This window comes from Bufo bufo, chromosome 1 (assembly GCF_905171765.1).
Source record: "Bufo bufo chromosome 1, aBufBuf1.1, whole genome shotgun sequence".
In the NCBI taxonomy this organism is placed as follows: Eukaryota; Metazoa; Chordata; class Amphibia; order Anura; family Bufonidae; genus Bufo; species Bufo bufo.
The window spans coordinates 554,842,539-554,864,945 of NC_053389.1; positions in this window are offsets into that span (position 1 = coordinate 554,842,539).

The following is a 22,407-nucleotide window of genomic DNA, read 5'->3' on the forward strand; positions in this document are numbered from 1 at the left end:
CGTTATAGTATGGAAAAGAGATGTTATCTTAAAGAAAAAATACTACATATTTGGGCAAATTAAAGACTGGCATTTCATACAAGTCGTCAACTTGAAATAAGATGCATTTGTGATGTAAACTGTTTTAAAATCAAGAAGGTCTTGCCCCTTTCTGCTAAGTTCATCCACTTTTTTTTTTAAGTATGACTGTAGCCGTAGACACCAAAAATATGACATTTTAATAAAGAAGGACATTTATTATGACTGGCATATTACACACCAGTCTTAATCTATCCCCTACTAGAATCAGATGCGCCATAGTTATTGAGAAACCCATACCTCTTAATAATTTGGCGCATCTGTACAAGTCCGTGCACCAAAATGGTAGCTGGAAAGGTAGCTGGTGTAGATCTCTGATATAACCCTCACCAGTTTCCTGGTATAAATTATAATAACTCTATAGACACTGCTTCACTGCCCTGCTCGACTCAATTTTTTTTTAAAGTGTCGAGTGAGGATCTAACCCCCCTAAATTTTGCATGACCATGGCAAGCACCAAACTGCGACTTTTTAATGCCACCGTTCTGGTGTACAGTGGGTGATAAATGTCCCCTTAAATTGCTTTAGTTGGAGCAATAAAAATGGTTGTGATGGTTTACATAGCTTTTAACAAGAGGTTAACCTGAAAACAGTTGTTATATTCCACCTCCACACATTTTTGTTACTAGTTGTATAATTTTAACAACTCACCAACTGATATGTGTTTAGATGTACCAAAAAAGAAGTAGATGATAACCGGAAAAAAAGCTGCATATAGTCCATAATCTGGAGTGACATTCACCAGCAGAGCAAATGCAAGACCTGAAATGATAAAAAGTTATAACTTACTACAAAGATTAACATTCGCTTTGTCAGTGCAACATTGGTTCTGCAGTATATGAGAGGAAATTCGTGAAAGTTATTACAGCATCATTTGACATGGTTAGTTTACCTTGTAGGACTGCAATTAGACCAGTGCTGACTCCAGATACAATATCGCTGAGAATCCATTCTTTGATTCGGTACATAGGCAGCCATGAAGCAATGGGAAAAAATGTAAATGCTATTCTTTTAGACTTCTGTTTTGAGCACCTAGAAATGGACGACAATCACATCATAGTGGATCGGCAACTGAAGGTATGTAGTTATCACTGTTCAGATCAGATAGGGATAACTGGTGGTCAAGATTCTATGAACTAGCTAGAGAGTTCAATGCCCACCACATATAGTAATTGTAATTCATTATTGCCTCTACTAATAGGAATAATTGATACATTGTTTATCAAATTTGGAATAGTAATATCTCTTAAATTGGCCTCACTTAAATTGGTTGGAAACATAGTTCTTGGGTATTGTAACTGTGTATGACCTCCATGTTGTACGGAGCTATAATGTAGCACCACTAGACTTCTATGCATCTCTGAATGACTCCAGTTTCATATATGGGCATAGACAGATTTTTTTTGTTGGATTATATGCGAGTTCAATATAAAGAGATCTTGGCCATCAGGTGCCATATTATGGAGATATGCAGTGCTGTACAGATTACATTATGTTGCCTTCTTGTCAATTTTTTTTTGTAGCTAACACAATTCATATTGTATATACAATTGATCAATGGTCTTGCTTTTACTGAATATATTTTTTTGATTCTACAGTTGGGTATATTACTTGACTGTAGTGTCACATTTTGTTGGAAAAGTCTATACTATGCATCATCAGCCCATGATGAGAATTAATGTATACAGGATGAATTAATGAGATCAATGTACATTGTAATTATGCCTCATATTTCTGGTGGTAGAAAAACAGAAACTCTCAATAAAAAAAGATGTGGCAATATGTAGAACACTTTCTGTCTATTGCCAGTCGTAATATACATTGTCTCAGTTTTAATAGTGGTCTTGGGGGTACTTCTATTGATATCTCTGTACATGATTTTTTTTATACAATGAGAGTAATATATATTTCAGAAAACTTAAGTAAAACGTGACAATATTAGGCAAATGTTAAAATCTAGCAACACATAAAGAGATCATCTCTCCTGTGTGGTACAGTAGTGAGGACCTAATGTCCCCACAACAGGGACATAATGTACATGTACCCTCCACCTATGTGGGTCAAACAGATTTATTTGTAATAAGGAGCTGTCTCCTCCTAAGACGTTTGACAACTCCTGACATAAGCATTCAGCTGTCAGCTATCTAATGTAGCCAAGTCATGTGTTAGATACATATGCATATAGATACTGTATGGATGTACACATCCAAAATCCACATATCTAAAATCAGGAATGTAGCACTTACCCAAAAAATTCTCGTAGATGATCCCGAAATCTTTTATGATATCTATTCACTTTTTGATTCTCAACTTGGAAAGCATTTTCGGAGTATGCCGGTCTGGAAACCACATACTGGTTTCCTACCACCTCGTACATTGTTTTGGGTAATTGATCTTGATGTTTCAAGTATTTTTTTAATTATAAATGACAAACAATTACAAGGAAATGACCTGAGCAGAAGTGAAAGAAAATAAAGTATGTTCTCAGAATGCTCAGTACTCAGAATGATATTTTTTAAAGATGGTGTGTAGATTGTGCACAGTGTTATATCTAGGAATTCAAGAAATATTGTAATTGTTTTTAAAGAAAAACTTTATATTTAAGTTACTTAAAGGGTTTGGCCAAAGATGACAATCCCCTTTCAGATAGAAGCTGATGGACAACCTTGGATATCCCTGGAAAACAGTAGGCCATTCAAGTGAAAGCTCTTCTATGTAATAGTAAGCGGACAGCTTTAGTCCAACAGGACCAGGGCTTCTGCATGTTGCAACCAAGATCTCTGTCTCAGCTCATAAGGGATGTCCTAACTATGGACTTTCCGCCATGATGTCCATATTCCCTAACAGATTGTCTTTATGAAACAACCCCTTTAATGCATAAGTAAGTTTATCTTCAGACATATCTGAAGACTCATTTACAATTTACACTGTAAGTGTGCTTCAAACTACATAATCCTACGAACAGGCAATGTCTGCTGACACAGCTGCAGAGAAACCTCACAGAGCATTGCCTAGACTGGGTACAACTGTATCCACTTCTCAGATGAGAGCTCAACTCTAAATGTAGATAAGAAAGTTTTCGTACACTGATAGCACACCAATACCCTGTATATGGTGATGAATTGGAACAAAAACAACAAAGACTTGTTGTTTGACCAATCCTCTTTACTCCTCCTTTTTTGGGGGAACTTTAGTTTTACATATCACTTTTTCCCTAATTTGAGTAACCTGATAAACCTGCACTCGGGGGAAATGGATCCGGACAGTATAGATATTGTTAGTTTGCAACTAGGGGTAGGTTCCAGTGTTGTAGGGTTTCCCCTTGCAGTGAGCCCTGCAACATCAGGGTATTTAGGGTGGAGTGTCGGTTAAGGGGGCTCTATCAACCCCTCCTACCCTAACCTATTATGTATCCAAGAAATCATCTGCTCTACTCCCACCGTGGAGCCCCTGTCTGCATCCCTTGATTTTATACATATTTTTGGTTGTATTTTTTTTTTTTGCTTTCCTATTGAATTTTTATATATCTTTTCAATAAAAGTTATGTTTTTGCCTTATAGGTATATTCGGTACTCTATGCCAGTCTATTTTTCTAAGCATCAGGCCAACTGCGTTTTCTGGCAGTTTTATACTACATCACAGAGTCATTGGGATAATAGTAACAACCACAGGAGATGCCAATATTATTTATTATGGGTTTGCAGTACATTGGAAAGGATTGTCCTGCTTAAGTGAATTCTTGAATTAAATACTTCTTATTTAAATTAAAAAAGTATTTGCTGTTTCATTTAAAATGAGACAATAACTATGGTATGTGCCATACATAGCACACAAAAGACACTACAAGCATAATAGTCTCGCAAACATGGTGTAATGTGCCAATTACTTCTTATAAGCATGAAATCACAAATAAGCTTCTATTTCACTATAAGTAATTACATGTGAAATCACAAATAAGCTTCTATTTCACTATAAGTAATTACATGTGAAAAGATGCATATACAAGAATGTTTAAACATGCTTTTAGTTCCATCATCTATGTTTCTATAACCTGCACTGATAAAACACTCCACGCAACAGTGAAATGACAGGCATCTTCTATATGTTAGAAGGTTCCGCTGCTAGTAAGTAACCATATTGTAATGACTCCACATATTACCTTCTTAAGTATCTATAACTCCCACTAACACTTACCCATGTGCTGAATCACTTTGGAGCTGCCTGCTACGTTTTTTGTGGTGTCTTATTCCTTCAACTGCTTAACTGAAATGAAATCTTACATATTTATTTACTGATGATGCATCAGGAAAGACGTCTTATCACCCCTTTGTAATAATTAACATGCATTAACTTTTACAAGATCTTTTAGTTCTCAAGTGGCCTTGACCTTTGACAGTTAAATCGATAGAAAAGGAAAAGAGTGTAGAAGTGTATATAAGGCATCCTAAGGGCAGGAGCATCTTAACACTGTTAAGTGAAACATGTATTTGTTACTTGAAAGTTATAAAACTGTATTCTAATGTGTAGTCCGTATACTCAACAGGTTGTTGATGATGAAATAATCAGATTAATGTAATCTATAAATCAGATATTGAAAGGGGTATTCTTATTCCTCAAAAATGCTCCTATTGCGTAAAACTAAAAAAAAAAAAATATAGACATCACAGCATCAGTAACGACCAGCTTTATAAAAATATCTCATGATCTGCTCCATCAAGTGAACGCTGTAAAAAAAAAATATATATATTACGGCAAAACAGCCATCATCTAGCCTCCCAAAAAACATAATATCAAGTCATCAAAAAGTCTTATGTATCCGCAAATGGTACAGATAAAAACATCTATCTGTCCGGCAAAAGACAATCCCTCAGAAATCTACGTTGGCAGAAAAATAAAAATGTTATGTATGTTAGTATGGATGTTAGTATATAGTGATGCAAAATATATTTTATTATGCAAAAGTAGTAAAACATGAAAAAACCTATATAAATTTGATATCACCATAATTGTATCAATCTGTTATATAATCATATCAATATAATCAAAAGTTATCATATCATACTGTATATACTATATGGTAAACCTCATAAAAAATAAAAACTTGCACACCTCACCTCCCAAAAGATGAGATAAAAAAAATCAGAAAGCCAAATGTACCCCAAAATGGTGCTAATAAAAAATAAGGCCTCACACAGCAAAGTCAACAAAAAATAAAAAAAAGCTGTGGCTCTTAAAACCATTTCAGCAAATCCCATGTGAGAAAATCCAGATACTGCTCCTTCCCTTCTGACCCCTGACGTATCGTAGTTTTAAATTAGAGGGGCAAAGGTTTAAAAGTAATATCAGGAAGTATTACTTTACTGAGAGAGTAGTGGATGCATGGAATAGCCTTCCTGCAGAAGTGGCAGCTGCAAATACAGTGGAGGAGTTTAAGCATGCATGGGATAGGCATAAGGCCATCCTTCATATAAGATAGGGCCAGGGGCTATCCATAGTATTTAGTATATTGGGCAGACTAGATGGGCCAAATGGTTTTTATCTAGACACATTCTATGTTTCTATGTTTCTATCCACAAATAGCAGTTTATGACCACAAATGGGGTGTTACTGTATTCAGGAAAAAATGGGTAGCAAATTGTGTGGTGATATTCTCCTGTTATCCCTTGTGAAAAAGAAAGTTTGGGCCTAAAGCACCATTTTCTTGTAACAAAAAAAATGTAATTTTCACAACTAAGTGTTATAAATTCTATAAAAAGCCTGTTGGGTCAAAGTGCTCACTAGACCCCTTAAAAATGTCTTGGTTGGTATAGTTTTCAAAATGTGGTCACTTTTTGGTGGTTTCTACTGTAGGTGTACCTCAGGGTCTGTTCAAATGCAACATGGTGCCCAAAGACCATTCCAGCAAAATCTGCCCCCCGAAAACAATATGGCGCTCCTTGCCTTCTGAACCCTTCTGTGTGCCCATACAACAGTTTACGATTATATTTGGGGTAATTATGTAAACTGCAGAATCAGGGTAATAAATATTGAGGTTTGTTTTGTTGTTAACCCTTGATGTGTTACAGGGAAAGAAAAAGATTAAAATGGAAAATTTTGAAATTTCACCTTCATGTTTCTTTAATTCCTGTGGAATACCCAAATTAACAACATTTCTGAAATCAGTTTTCAATAGTATGAGTGGTGTAGTTTCTACAATGGTGTAACTTATGGGTGGTTTCTATTATGTCTGTTCCTCAAAGTGACTTCAGAACTGAATTGGTGTATAAAAAATTGATTTGTAAATTTTTTCTTGAAAATTTCAAAAATTTCTTCTTCAATTCTAAACCTTCTAATGTCCTTAAAAAAATAAAATAAAATTACCAAAATGATGCCAACATAAACATATTGTGAATACTAATTAATAACTATTTTAAGAGGTATCACTATCTGTCTTAAAAGCAGAGAAATTCTAATTTAGAAAATAGTGAATTGTTCCAAATTTTTGGTAAATTTGTTTATTTTTTTTTAATAAGTAAAGGTAAAACATATTGGCTAAAATGTACCATTAAGATGATGTACAATCTCAAAATGACTTGGATAAGTAAAAGCATTCCAAAGTTAATACCACATAAAGTGACATGTCAGATTTGCAAAATTAGGCCTGGTCTGGAAGTGGTTAAGTGGTCCTTGCTATAGAGCAATAATGTATGAAACACCAACCTTAATAAGTTCCCCCCTAATTGTTTTGAACTCTTGTTATTTTTTAAAGATTGCGCTTGATGTCAGTGAATGGAAACATTCTTGCCACAGGCTTAACATATGTAAAACTGATTATTTCAAGTGCATGCAATATATCGTAACAACTTAAACAGACTACAGTGGTCCCTCAAGATACAATGGCCTCAGGATACAATATTTTCAACATACAGTGGTCTTTTCTGGGCAAGTTGAAACAAGACTCAACATGCCTGTATTAGACCTAGCGATCATACAGGCGATTCTCGGGAGGGAAGTGCTAGTGGAGAAGACCGCTGCTATTACATCCACAGCAACGGGATCCACAGCATGGGGAGGAGCGATCATTATGCTATTGCTCATACCCACACTGTCTAGTTGTTTGCCAGCAGCACATTGATTAGACAGCATGATCTGCCACCGGTAAATCGTGATCTTTTGAACTCGTTCATCAGGTAATCGGCGGCAGTATTACACTGTCAGCTGATTGCTAACGTGCGTTACTACGAATGCTTGTTAGCAATCATCTGGAAGATTTTCTGCCAATGTAATACAGCCTTTAGACTCAGATCCAACCAATCACCATGGAAATTTCACTGGTAAAACTATTTATTGGTTGTCTAGTAGCTCCTCTGTGGTACAACATGTTCTCTACTGCCCCCTGTCTGTGCCAGGATGAGCTGCTCCTTTGAACATCAGTTGAGCAGCAACTCAATTTTATTTTTTTAGTACATCTATATAGTATGCAAGACCCTGAAGAATCTCTTGCCCTCACCATACAAAGTCATTTACAGCTTCCAGCATCTATTCCTGTCTGCTTTACTTAAAGAAGAACTCCCACCAAAAATCTTATTCTCTGACCTGTTAGAAAGGTACAATGACGTAATCAATAGTGAATGTAATTTTCTTACCAGTGGCTGTATTTGTGAGTTCTACCTCCTTTCTGCTTCTCACCTGTGTCATGTGACCAGCAATCAGACTCTCCAACTGACACAGTGTCTTATGTGTGGACAGGAAGTCTGTTTCTCTATGTATTCCTGCGGGGGCCTCATTCTCAGTCTCATAGGAATGAATAGTGACGTAACTGACTTCCTGTCCTGTGTCAGTTGGAGATCAGAGTTCGTCACATGACCTCACTTTCTAGCAGGTCAGAGAATAAACATTTTGCCGGGAGTTCTACTTTAAGGATGTGCTTTATATTTCTTGGTTATTTACTTATTTTTCTTAAAATGACATTTTTTCTTATCCTGGGATGATATTATTGTGCTTTGGAACCAATTACTGGTTTTCCATAGAGTTATGGACTAAAGTTACAATGGTTTCAATATACAATAGTCATCTCAGAACTAATTAATATTGTAACTTGAGGTTCCACTGTATTAGTATTATACAAAAAATGGTGACGTAACTGGGCTGGTATCACACAACAACAGTTTGGTACAGTGAATCATTGCATCCACTGTGAATTATCATCTGTGAATTATAAATGGAATTTACTTCCTAGCACTAATCTAATTACTAACATTTCTTTTCTTAGAAAAGTACTTTCTTTTTTTATCACTTCCAGACCAGGTCATTTACCCCCTTCCTGACCAAGCTTAATTTTTCAAATCTGACATGTCACAATAACTTTGGAATACTTTTACTATTCTGAGATGGTTTTCTTTGTGACACATTGTACTTCATGTTAGTGGTAAATTTATGTCAATGTTAGGGATGAGCGAACCCGAACTGTATTTTCGTAAAAGTTCGGTGTTCGGCGCTTTCTTGGCGCTTTTTGAAAGGCTGCAAAGCAGCCAATCAACAAGCGTCATACTACTTGCCCCAAGAGGCCATCACAGCCATGCCTACTATTGGCATTGCTGTGATTGGCCAGTGCAGCATGTGAACCAGCCTCTATTTAAGCTTGAGTCACGTAGCGCCGCACGTCACTCTGCTCTGATCAGTGTAGGGAGAGGTTGCAGCTGCTGTTAGGGCGAGATTAGGCAGTGATTAACTCCTCCAAAAGACTTCATTCAGTGATCGATCTACAGCTGTGGATCATTGAACTGCTGCTATTCAATTGCTCACTGTTTTTAGGCTGCCCAGAGCGTTTTTCATTCACTTTTTTCTGGGTTGATCGGTGGCCATTTTGTGTCTTGTGGTGCGCCAGCACAAGCTGCCACCAAGTACATTTAACCATCAATAGTGTGGTTATTTTTTGGCTATATCCTACATCAGGGTCAAGCTGTCATCAAGTGCATTTAACCATCAATAGTGTGGTTATTTTTTGGCCATATACTACATCAGGGGCAAGCTGAGCCTGTCACAAGTGCATTTAACCATCAATAGTGTGGTTATTTTTTGGCCATATACTACATCAGGGGCAAGCTGAGCCTGTCACCAAGTGCATTTAACCATCAATAGTGTGGTTATATTTTGGCTATATCCTACATCAGGGTCAAGCTGTCATCAAGTGCATTTAACCATCAATAGTGTGGTTATTTTTTGGCCATATACTACATCAGGGGCAAGCTGAGCCTGTCACCAAGTGCATTTAACCATCAATAGTGTGGTGATTTTTTGGCTATATCCTACATCAGGGTCAAGCTGAGCCTGTCACATAGTTATTCTCAATAACTTCACACACACGCTACAGTGCAATTCCAAGTCTAATTCTGTGTGTAAACGTATACCTGTCACCCAGCACCTAAAAAATAGGCCTCAAATTTATATTCATCCAAATCTGTCATTATTGCTTTAGCTGATCAAGTTATTTAGTGTCCGTCAAAGCACAGTTTTTGTTCTGGGTTGAAATACAATTCCCAATTTTGAAATTCTCTAAATTAGTGGTTTCTGCTGTATCAGGCCTACTTTAAATCTATCCCTAAAAGGGTATATTAGATTCAAGGTGCTGATAGGGTAATTCTCAATAACTTCACACACACGCTACTGTGCAGATCCAAGTCTAATTCTGTCCGTAAACGTATACCTGTCACCCAGCGCCTAAATAATAGGCCTCAAATTTATATTCAGCTAAATCTGTCATTACTGCTGTGCCTGTATTAGTGTAATACGGTACCTAAATAGATAGCCAGATAGTGTTAGGTGTCTGTAAAAAAAAGGCCTGAATTTGAATTCAATACATTGGGCCAAATAATATTTTTCTTATTGTGGTGAACGGTAACAATGAGGAAAACATCTAGTAAGGGACGCGGACGCGGACATGGTCGTGGTGGTGTTAGTGGACCCTCTGGTGCTGGGAGAGGACGTGGCCGTTCTGCCACAGCCACACGTCCTAGTGTACCAACTACCTCAGGTCCCAGTAGCCGCCAGAATTTACAGCCATATTTGGTGGGGCCCAATGCCGTTCTAAGGCTGGTAAGGCCTGAGCAGGTACAGGCATTAGTCAATTGGGTGGCCGACAGTGGATCCAGCACGTTCACATTATCTCCCACCCAGTCTTCTGCAGAAAGCGCACAGATGGCGCATGAAAACCAAGCCCATCAGTCTGTCATATCACCCCCATGCATATCAGGGAAACTGTCTGAGCCTCAAGTTATGCAGCAGTCTCTTATGCTGTTTGAAGACTCTGCTGGCAGGGTTTCCCAAGGGCATCCACCTAGACCTTCCCCAGCGGTGGAAGACATAGAATGCACTAACGCACAACCACTTATGTTTCCTGATGATGAAGACATGGGAATACCACCTCAGCACGTCTCTGATGATGACGAAACACAGGTTCCAACTGCTGCGTCTTTCTGCAGTGTGCAGACTGAACAGGAGGTCAGGGATGAAGACGATGCAGGGGACGATGAGGTCCTAGACCCCACATGGAATGAAGGTCGTGCCACTGACTTTCACAGTTCGGAGGAAGAGGCAGTGGTGAGACCGAGCCAACAGCGTAGCAAAAGAGGGAGCAGTGGGCAAAATCAGAACACCCGCCGCCAAGAGACTCCGCCTGCTACTGACCGCCGCCATCTGGGACCGAGCACCCCAAAGGCAGCTTCAAGGAGTTCCCTGGCATGGCACTTCTTCAAACAATGTGCTGACGATAAGACCCGAGTGGTTTGCACGCTGTGCCATCAGAGCCTGAAGCGAGGCATTAACGTTCTGAACCTTAGCACAACCTGCATGACCAGGCACCTGCATGCAAAGCATGAACTGCAGTGGAGTAAACACCTTAAAAACAAGGAAGTCACTCAGGCTCCCCCTGCTACCTCTTCTGCTGCTGCCGCCTCGGCCTCTTCTGCTGCTGCCGCCGCCTCGGCCTCTTCCTCCGCCTCTGGAGGAACGTTGGCACCTGCCGCCCAGCAAACATGGTATGTACCACCAACACCACCACCTGCGTCACCAAGCATCTCAACCATGTCACACGGCAGCGTTCAGCTCTCCATCTCACAAATATTTGAGAGAAAGCGTAAATTCCCACCTAGCCACCCTCGATCCCTGGCCCTGAATGCCAGCATTTCTAAACTACTGGCCTATGAAATGCTGTCATTCAGGCTGGTGGACACAGACAGCTTCAAACAGCTCATGTCGCTTGCTGTCCCACAGTATGTTGTTCCCAGCCGGCACTACTTCTCCAAGAGAGCCGTGCCTTCCCTGCACAACCAAGTGTCCGATAAAATCAAGTGTGCACTGCGCAACGCCATCTGTGGCAAGGTCCACCTAACCACAGATGCGTGGACCAGTAAGCACGGCCAGGGACGCTATATCTCCCTAACTGCACACTGGGTAAATGTAGTGGCGGCTGGGCCCCAGGCGGAGAGCTGTTTGGCGCACGTCCTTCCGCCGCCAAGGATCGCAGGGCAACATTCTTTGCCTCCTGTCTCCTCCTCCTCCTCCTACTCAGCTTCCTCCTCCTCTTCTTCCACCTGCTCATCCAGTCAGCCACACACCTTCACCACCAACTTCAGCACAGCCCGGGGTAAACGTCAGCAGGCCATTCTGAAACTCATATGTTTTGGGACAGGCCCCACACCGCACAGGAGTTGTGGCGGGGTATAGAACAACAGACCGACGAGTGGTTGCTGCCGGTGAGCCTCAAGCCCGGCCTGGTGGTGTGCGATAATGGGCGAAATCTCGTTGCAGCTCTGGGACTAGCCGATTTGACGCACATCCCTTGCCTGGCGCATGTGCTGAATTTGGTGGTCCAGAAGTTCATTCGCAACTACCCCGACAGGTCAGAGCTGCTGCATAAAGTACGGGCCGTCTCTTCGCGCTTCCTGCGTTCACATCCTGCCGCTGTTCGCCTGTCTGCGCTACAGCGTAACTTCGGCCTTCCCGCTCACCGCCTCATATGCGACGTGCCCACCAGGTGGAACTCCACCTTGCACATGCTGGACAGACTGTGCGAGCAGCAGCAGGCCATAGTGGAGTTTCAGCTGCAGCACGCACGGGTCAGTCGCACTGCGGAACAGCACCACTTCACCACCAATGACTGGGCCTCCATGCGAGACCTGTGTGCCCTGTTGCGCTGTTTCGAGTACTCCACCAACATGGCCAGTGGCGATGACGCCGTTATCAGCTTTACAATACCACTTCTATGTCTCCTTGAGAAAACACTTAGGGCGATGATGGAAGAGGAGGTGGCCCAGGAGAAGGAGGAAGAGGGGTCATTTTTAGCACTTTCAGGCCAGTCTCTTCGAAGTGACTCAGAGGGAGGTTTTTTGCAACAGCAGAGGCCAGGTACAAATGTGGCCAGACAGGGCCCACTACTGGAGGACGAGGAGGACGAGGATGAGGAGGAGGTGGAGGAGGATGAGGATGAAGCATGTTCACAGCGGGATGGCACCCAACGCAGCTCGGGCCCATCACTGGTGCGTGGCTGGGGGGAAACGCAGGACGATGACGATACGCCTCCCACAGAGGACAGCTTGTCCTTACCTCTGGGCAGCCTGGCACACATGAGCGACTACATGCTGCAGTGCCTGCGCAATGACAGCAGAGTTGCCCACATTTTAACGTGTGCGGAGTACTGGGTTGTCACCCTGCTGGATCCACGGTACAAAGACAATGTGCCCACCTTACTTCCTGCACTGGAGCGTGATAGTAAGATGCGCGAGTTCAAGCGCACGTTGGTAGACGTGCTACTGAGAGCATTCCCAAATGTCACAGGGGAACAAGTGGAAGCCCAAGGCGAAGGCAGAGGAGGAGCAAGAGGTCGCCAACGCAGCTGTGTCACGGCCAGCTCCTCTGAGGGCAGGGTTAGCATGGCAGAGATGTGGAAAAGTTTTGTCACCACGCCACAGCTAACTGCACCACCACCTGATACGGAACGTGTTAGCAGGAGGCAACATTTCACTAACATGGTGGAACAGTACCTGTGCACACCCCTCCACGTACTGACTGATGGTTCGGCCCCATTCAACTTCTGGGTCTCCAAATTGTCCACGTGGCCAGAGCTAGCCTTTTATGCCTTGGAGGTGCTGGCCTGCTCGGCGGCCAGCGTTTTGTCTGAACGTGTATTCAGCACGGCAGGGGGCGTCATTACAGACAAACGCAGCCGCCTGTCTACAGCCAATGTGGACAAGCTGACGTTCATAAAAATGAACCAGGCATGGATCCCACAGGACCTGTCCATCCCTTGTGCAGATTAGACATTAACTACCTCCCCTTAACCATATATTATTGTACTCCAGGGCACTTCCTCATTCAATCCTATTTTAATTTTCTTTTTACCATTATATTGCGGGGCAACCCAAAGTTGAATGAACCTCTCCTCTGTCTGGGTGCCGGGGCATAAAAATATCTGACAGTGGCCTGTTCCAGTGGTGGGTGACATGAAGCCTGATTCTCTGCTATGACATGAAGCCTGATTCTCTGCTGACATGAAGCCTGATTCTCTGCTATGGGACCTCTCTCCAATTGATATTGGTTAGTTTTTATTTATTTTATTTTTATTTTAATTCATTTCCCTATCCACATTTGTTTGCAGGGGATTTAACTACATTTTGCTGCCTTTTGCAGCCCTCTAGTCCTTTCCTGGGCTGTTTTACAGCCTTTTTAGGGCCGAAAAGTTCGGGTCCCCATTGACTTCAATGGGGTTCGGGACGAAGTTCGGGTCGGGTTCGGATCCCGAACCCGAACATTTCCGAGAAGTTCGGCCGAACTTCTCGAACCCGAACATCCAGGTGTTCGCTCAACTCTAGTCAATGTTTTTATTTCTAAAAAAATTTGGAAATTTCCCCATTTTCTCTATTTGAATATCTCTGCTTTTAAAACAGATAGTGATACCTCATAAAATAATTATTACCATTTACCATATGTCTACTTTATGTTGGTATTATTTGGTAATATTTAATATTTAATTTTTGAACAAAATGTCCAAAATCAACTTTTTTCATGGACCAATTCAGTTTTTAAGGTACTTTGAGGAGCTTATATAATAGAAACCAACCATTTTAGAAACTAAACCCCTCTATTTATTCAAAACAGATTTTAAAAATGTTGTTAATCCGTTAGATCTTCAGTTTGGACCAAATGCTGAAACTCCATTTTTCAAATCTGAGATGTGTCACTTTATGTGGTAATAACTCTGGAATGCTTTTACTTATCCAATCGATTCTGCTTTATATTCATATTTCATGTTAGTGGTGAATATGAGTTGATATTTTTTACCTTTTAGGTATGGAAAAATCCCAAATTTACAGAAAATTTGGAAAATCTGTTTTTAAGATAGTGATACCCCATAAAATACATATTAAGTAACAATCACCATATGTCTACTTTATGTTGGCATCATTTTATAAATGTCTTTTACATTTTTTAGGACATTAGAAGGCTTAGAATTTTGGAAGCAATATTTAAGGACCAATTCAGTTCTGTAGTAACTAATTAGCTCTCAGACACTAGCAATCTGCTAGTGTCTGATCTACCTAACAATGCTATTCTCATACCTTTTGTGTGGATCCGTTTCCCTAAAAAAAGATTTTTTATTGATATGCTAATGAGCCTCTAGGTGCTATGGGGGCGTCTTTTCAGCACCTAGAGGCTTGGTCTACTCACACTAAATGCCGCCCAGCTCGTCCGTCAAGCCCGCCCATCTCCTCTGGAATGCGATCCTCCCTCGTCTGTATTCGGCGCAGGCGCAGTGAATGATTGACCGCTCCCTGCACAGACATCTCCACTGCGCCTGCGCCGATGACGTCAGAGTGCTCCGAGGAACAGACGACGCCCGGCCGCAAGCAGTGGAGGAAGCATTGTGGACGATCATCGCTGGATCTTCGGACTAGGTAATTATTTAGTGAATTAGAGGTGAAAAATATACCACTTATACCACCAACGAATGAAAGGGGGATCTTACAATAATAAACCAATTATAAATAAAAATATATATATATATATATATATATTTCTTATTATAACCACTGTATCACCAACGATCTAAATAGCAAAGGGCTGTATATATATATATATATATATATATATATATATATATGAGATTTTGAGTATATATCTTTATATAAATATATATGTACACTCAGAGATATACACTCACCTAAAGAATTATTAGGAACACCTGTTCTATTTCTCATTAATGCGATTATCTAGTCAACTAATCACATGGCAGTTGTTTCAATGCATGTAGGGTTGTGGTCTTGGTCAAGACAATCTCCTGAACTCCAAACTAAATGTCAGAATGGGCAAGAAAGGTGATTTAAGCAATTTTGAGCATGGCATGGTTGTTGGTGCCAGATGGGCCGGTCTGAGTATTTCACAATCTGCTCAGTTACTGGGATTTTCACGCACAACCATTTCTAGGGTTTACAAAGAAAAGGTAAAAACATCCAGTATGCGGCAGTCCTGTGGGAGAAAATGCCTTGTTGATGCTAGAGGAGAATGGGCCGACTGATTCAAGCTGATAGAAGAGCAATGTTGACTGAAATAACCACTCGTTACAACCGAGGTATGCAGCAAAGCATTTGTGAAGCCACAACACGCACAACCTTGAGGCGGATGGGCTACAACAGCAGAAGACCCCACCGGGTACCACTCATCTCCACTACAAACAGGAAAAAGAGGCTACAATTTGCACGAGCTCACCAAAATTGGACTGTTGAAGACTGGAAAAATGTTGCCTGGTCTGATGAGTTTTGATTTCTGTTGAGACATTCAAATTGTAGAGTCCGAATTTGGCGTAAACAGAATGAGAACATGTATCCATCATGCCTTGTTACCACTGTGCAGGCTGCTGGTGGTGGTGTAATGGTGTGGGGGATGTTTTCTGGGCACACTTTAGGCCCCTTAGTGCCAATTGGCCATTGTTTAAATGCCACGGGCTACCTGAGCATTGTTTCTGACCATGTCCATCCCTTCATGACCACCATGTACCCATCCTCTGATGGTGCATTATCCTGCTGGAAGTAGCCATGTCACAAAGTTCGAATCATTTCAAATTGGTTTCTTGAACATGACAATGAGTTCACTGTACTAAAATGGCCCCCACAGTCACCAGATCTCAACCCAATAGAGCATCTTTGGGATGTGTTGGAACGGGAGCTTCGTGCCCTGGATGTGCATCCCTCAAATCTCCATCAACTGCAAGATGCTATCCTATCAATATGGGCCAACATTTCTTAAGAATGCTATCAGCACCTTGTTGAATTAATGCCACGTAGAATTAAGGCAGTTCTGAAGGCAAAAGGGGGTCCAACACCGTATTAGTATGGTGTTCCTAATAATTTTTTAGGTGAGTGTATATTTATATAAAGATATATAATCAAAATCTCTTATATACCCCTTTGCTATTTAGATCGTTGGTGATACAGTGGTTATAATAAGAAATATATATATATTTTTATTTATAATTGGCTTAATATTATTGTAAGATCTCCCTTTCATTCATTGGTGGTATAAGTGGTATATTTTTCACCTCTAATTCACTAAATAATTACCTAGTCCGAAGATCCAGCGATGATCGTCCACAATGCTTCCTCCACTGCTTGCGGCCGGGCGTCGTCTGTTCCTCGGAGCACTCTGACGTCATCAGCGCAGGCGCAGTGGAGATGTCTGTGCAGGGAGCGGTCAGACATTCACTGCGCCGAATACAGACGCGCACGGCGCAGGCGTGAGAATTTGTCCGCTGGCTCAGAGGGAGGATCGCATTCTAGAGGAGATGGGCGGGCTTGACGGACGAGCTGGGCGGCATTTAGTGTGAGTAGACCGACCCTCTAGGTGCTGAAAAGACGCCCCCATAGCACCTAGAGGCTCATTAGCATATCAATAAAAGTTCGTTTTTTAGGGAAACGGATCCACACAAAGGTATGAGAATAGCATTGTTAGGTAGATCAGACACTAGCAGATCGCTAGTGTCTGAGAGCTAATTAGGTCAAAATGAGGTGGTAGAAACCCTTTAAAGGGCTTTCGTAGTATAAACCATCCATAAATGACACCATTTTAGAAACTACATCCCTTAAATTATTCAAAACTGAATTTTGAAGCTTTGTTAACCCTTTAGGTATTCTACGGGAATTAAAGCAAAATGCAGGTGAAATTTAAAAAAATACATTTTTTGTGCAGATTTACCATTGAATCCATAACACAGCAAGAGTTAACAGCAAAACAAACTTCAATATTTATTACCCTGATTCTGCAGTTTACAGAAATACCCCATATGTGGTCATAAATCTCATCATAGGCACAAAGTATGGCTCAGAAGGGAAGGAGCGCAATATTGTTTTTGGAAGGCAGATTTTTCTGGAATGGTTTTCAGGTGCCATGTCACATTTGAAGAGACCCTGAGGTAACCCTAGAAGGGAAGCCCCAAAAAATGACCCACATTTTGGAAACTACACTCTTCAAGGAATTGATTGAGGGGTGCAGTGAGTGCTTTGACCCAACAAGCGTTTCACAGAATTTAGAAACATGTGGCTGTGAAAATGAAAAATGTTATTTCAAATAATTTGCTAAAATTGTTTTTAGGAGTAATAACATTTTTATTTTTTTGTTGACTGAGCTGTGTGAGGGCTTGTTTTTTTGGGATGAGCTGTAATTTTTTATGTACCATTTTGGGGTACAAACGAATTTTTGATCACTTTTTATACCATTTTTTTAGGAGGTGAGGTGGGCAAATTTTGCAATTCTGTCAGTGTTTTTAATTTTTTTTATAGCGTTTCTCATGCAGTATGTATAATATGCTAATTTTATTCTGTGGGTTTTACTACTTGTGCAGCATAAAATCACTTTTTATTAAAAATAAGTTATATTTTGCATCACTTTATACCAACATCATTAGCGTTTTTATTTTTGCACCAATGTAATTGTGTGAGGGCTTATTTTTTGTGTAGCAGACTGTCATTTCTGGTAGATACATATGACTTTTGGGGATAAATAAACCCTTTTAAAAATCAGGTTACAGATGTGGCGATACCAATTATGTGTAGTTTATTTTATATATTTTTTTAAATCTTTTAATCATTTCTAAATGAGCCGATATGGGAAAAGGCAATTTAAAAAAAATTTTTTCGACATTTTGGATTTCCTTATATATACACTGCTCAAAAAATTTAAGGGAACACAAAAATAACACATCCTAGATCTGAATTATTTCAATATTCTTCTGAAATACTTTGTTCTTTTCATAGTTGAATGTGCTGACAACAAAATCACACAAAAATTTAAAAATGGAAATCAAATTTTTCAACCCATGGAGGTCTGGATTTGGAGTCACACTCAAAATTAAAGTGGAAAAACACACTGCAGGCTGATCCAACTTTGATGTAATGTCCCTAAAACAAGTCAAAATGAGGCTCTGTAGTGTGTGGGGCCTCCACGTGCCTGTATGACCTCCCTACAACGCCTGTGCATGCTCCTGATGAGGTGGCAGATGGCGGTCTAACGAGAGATCTCCTCCCAGACCTGGACTAAAGCATCTGCCAACTCCTGGACAGTCTGTGGTGCAACGTGACGTTGGTGGATAGAGCAAGACATGATGTCCCAGATGTGCTCAATTGGATTCAGGTCTGGTGAACGGGCGGGCCAGTCCATAGCATCAATGCCTTCGTCTTCCAGGTACTGCTGACACACTCCAGCCACATGAGGTCTAGCATTGTCTTGCATTAGGAGGAACCCAGGGCCAACCGCACCAGCATATGGTCTCACAAGGGGTCTGAGGATCTCATCTCGGTACCTAATGGCAGTCAGGCTACCTCTGGTGAGCACATGGAGGGCTGTGCGGCCCTCCAAAGAAATGCCACCCCACACCATTACTGACCCAATGCCAAACCGGTCATGCTGGAGGATGTTGCAGGCAGCAGAACGTTCTCCACGGCGTCTCAAGACTCTGTCACGTCTGTCACATGTGCTCAGTGTGAACCTGCTTTCTTCTGTGAAGAGCACAGGGCGCCAATGGCAAATTTGCCAATCTTGGTGTTCTCTGGCAAATGCCAAACGTCCTGCATGGTGTTGGGCTGTAAGCACAACCCCCACCTGTGGCTGTCGGGCCCTCATATCACCCTCATGGAGTCTGTTTCTGACCGTTTAAGCAGACACATGCACATTTGTGGCCTGCTGGAGGTCATTTTGCAGGGCTCTGGCAGTGCTTCTCCTGTTCCTCCTTGCACAAAGGCGGAGGTAGCGGTCCTGCTGCTGGGTTGTTGCCCTTCTACGGCCTCCTCCACGTCTCCTGATGTACTGGCCTGTCTCCTGGTATCACCTCCATCCTCTGGACACTACGCTGACAGACACAGCAAACCTTCTTGCCACAGCTCGCATTGATGTGCCATCCTGGATAAGCTGCACTACCTGAGCCACTTGTGTGGGTTGTAGACTCCGTCTCATGCTACCACTAGAGTGAAAGCACCACCAGCATTCAAAAGTGACCAAAACATCAGCCAGGAAGCATAGGAACTGAGAAGTGGTCTGTGGTCACCACCTGCAGAACCACTCCTTTATTGGGGGTGTCTTGCTAATTGCCTATAATTTATACCTGTTGTCTATCCCATTTGCACAACAGCATGTGAAATTGAGTGTCACTCAGTGTTGCTTCCTAAGTGGACAGTTTGATTTCACAGAAGTGTGATTGACTTGGAGTTACATTGTGTTGTTTAAGTGTTCCCTTTATTTTTTATATATGGGCAAAAAAGAAGGCAGCACTCCAAATAGTGAAAAAAGTGGACGGTTTATTCACCCAACCAGCAGCAACGTTTCAGCTCTCTCTATGGAGCCTTTGTCTAGCTGAGTAACATGTGCAGAGTAGCATACATAAATAGTGGCAGTGATTAACAAAGTTAAATTAATTCATGATATAATAAAGTGCAGGTACATAAAAATACAATCACATTAGTGGTATAATTCATCCATAGTCATAGTGTAAGTCTGCTAAAACATAAATATGGTCATAAAAGTTCCATAATAGAATTTATACAGTGCAAAAATCGTCAAAGTTTACATAATTAGTAATCAGTGTAAGGGTGAACAGGTGTAATAACATCATACATAAATAGAAAATCGAATTAAAAACCTTTGAATGGATCAATATTGGTTGAAGAGACATGGTGGAAACTGCTGGCGTCCGGAAGGGGCATCGGCGCATGCGCCGCTCTGTCTCTTATCGCGACATTCATACTACTATTGAGCAGCCTTGGAGACCATAACAAAGATGGCCTCTGTGTAAACATTACATCCGGGCGCATGCGCATGCCAGCACTGCCGCCCATGCAGAATTACCAACACATAAAGTGTCAGAAAAACACTGCAGTAGATAGCAGAAGGGGCTGGTCCATGTGTTGGAGGCCAGCGGTTTAATGCTGGTCACCAACAGGACATCTGTGTCAGCAGGGGGGTACGGCTGTCATACCGCCACCACCCTGTTCTCAAGAATAATCAGCACATCCGCTCCGTGTCACAGGTCCCCACAGCATGAATGGGGTCCACATTGGTGAATCGACCACACACGGTGGTGGGAAGTGCACGGATTAACTGCTTCGGGGGTCATAATATCAAAATTAGTAGACATGGCAACTAACCCGTCTGACAGATGTCACCCGAGTCCCAAAAAGGGGGCTAGAGTCGCATCAAGTTCAGACAGGGGCTTCCACTAACCTGCTCAACAAAATATAATAATACAATTATATATAGAGGGATTGCCGACACAGTTCCTCCAGTCTTCACCATATATGTCCATTCATGGTATATATTCATCATGTTGTCCTATACAGGAAAAGAAGAAAAAGGAAAACAATTAATATATAGCACATGTTGTTTTTCATATACACAATCCGAGAAGAAAAGGACACGCATGACAGGCAATATATATATATATATATATATATATATTTTATATACACAATCCGAGAAGAAAAGGACACGCATGACCGGCAGTATATATATATATATATATATATATATATATATATATATATATTTTTTTTTTTACACTTTTTTTTATTTAGTCCCACTGGGATCTTGAAGTGACGCTGATGGCTGTACTATACTCTGCAATACTCATATTACAGAGTATAGCACTGTCAGTTTTACACTGACATTCACCCTGATCAGGACCCTGCTTACAGGGCCTGTCAGGGAGGCTTGGTTCCATGGCAAGCCTGGATGCTTTTGCAAGGCGTCCGGTTGCCATGCTAACCATCGGGACGCTGCCATCACATCGCAGTATCTCGATGGGAGAGAGAGGGGGCTCCCTCAGGAAGTATTACTTTACTGAGAGAGTAGTGGATCCATGGAATAGCCTTCCTGCAGAAGTGGTAGCTGCAAATACAGTGAAGGAGTTTAAGCATGCATGGGATAGGCATAAGGCCATCCTTCATATAAGATAGGGCCAGGGGCTATCCATAGTATTCAGTATATTGGGCAGACTAGATGGGCCAAATGGTTCTTATCTGCCGACACATTCTATGTTTCTATGTTTCTATGTTTCTATGTTTCTATGTTTAACCCCATGGTTATACAAGACCTTTGAGGGATATTTAACATTGAATTTTTTCTTTAGATTGCTGATTTACAGAAAGGCTGTACATTGCTATACACACGCTATGCTCACTGCAGAGGTGATCAAGGCCTAGGAAGACCCGGCAACTCCTGCAGTCTCCCAGCCACGGCAGTCACATGATCACTAGGGCCGGAACAGGAAGCGACACAGCGATTCCTCAGCTGTATACATGGCGCTCATTCAGAGCTGTGTATACAGTGATATAGAAGGCTGGGACACTGAGAAATCATCCTTACTGTGCAGCTGCGATCTCTGATCAGACGTTCTAAAACGTTCGTTCAGAGAAGTCCAGACTGCCTGGATGTTTATAGTCAATGGGCAGTCAGTAACTAGTTAATTACACTATTATTATTGCCTATTTGAAAACAGACTGTAATCATATCAAGGGGAAAATTAAGCACACTGATTTATGACGCCTTGATCTATTGCTTCATAATAATCTGAAACCAAACATATCATAAGTAAAGTTAATAGCAGGACATGATTCACTGTTTCCATTAGGCAACTACTTTTCATATTTGTTTTTTTAAGGAATGTTACTTCCTTCAAGGGGTTGTGCCACTAACAACAATTACCCCCCGTAATTATTAGAACAGGGGCCCTCAAGTGCTGCTGAACTGCCCCATGAGAATGTAGCGGTGCTACGATCTCCAGTCCATTCACTTCTATGGGACTTATGGGAGTGC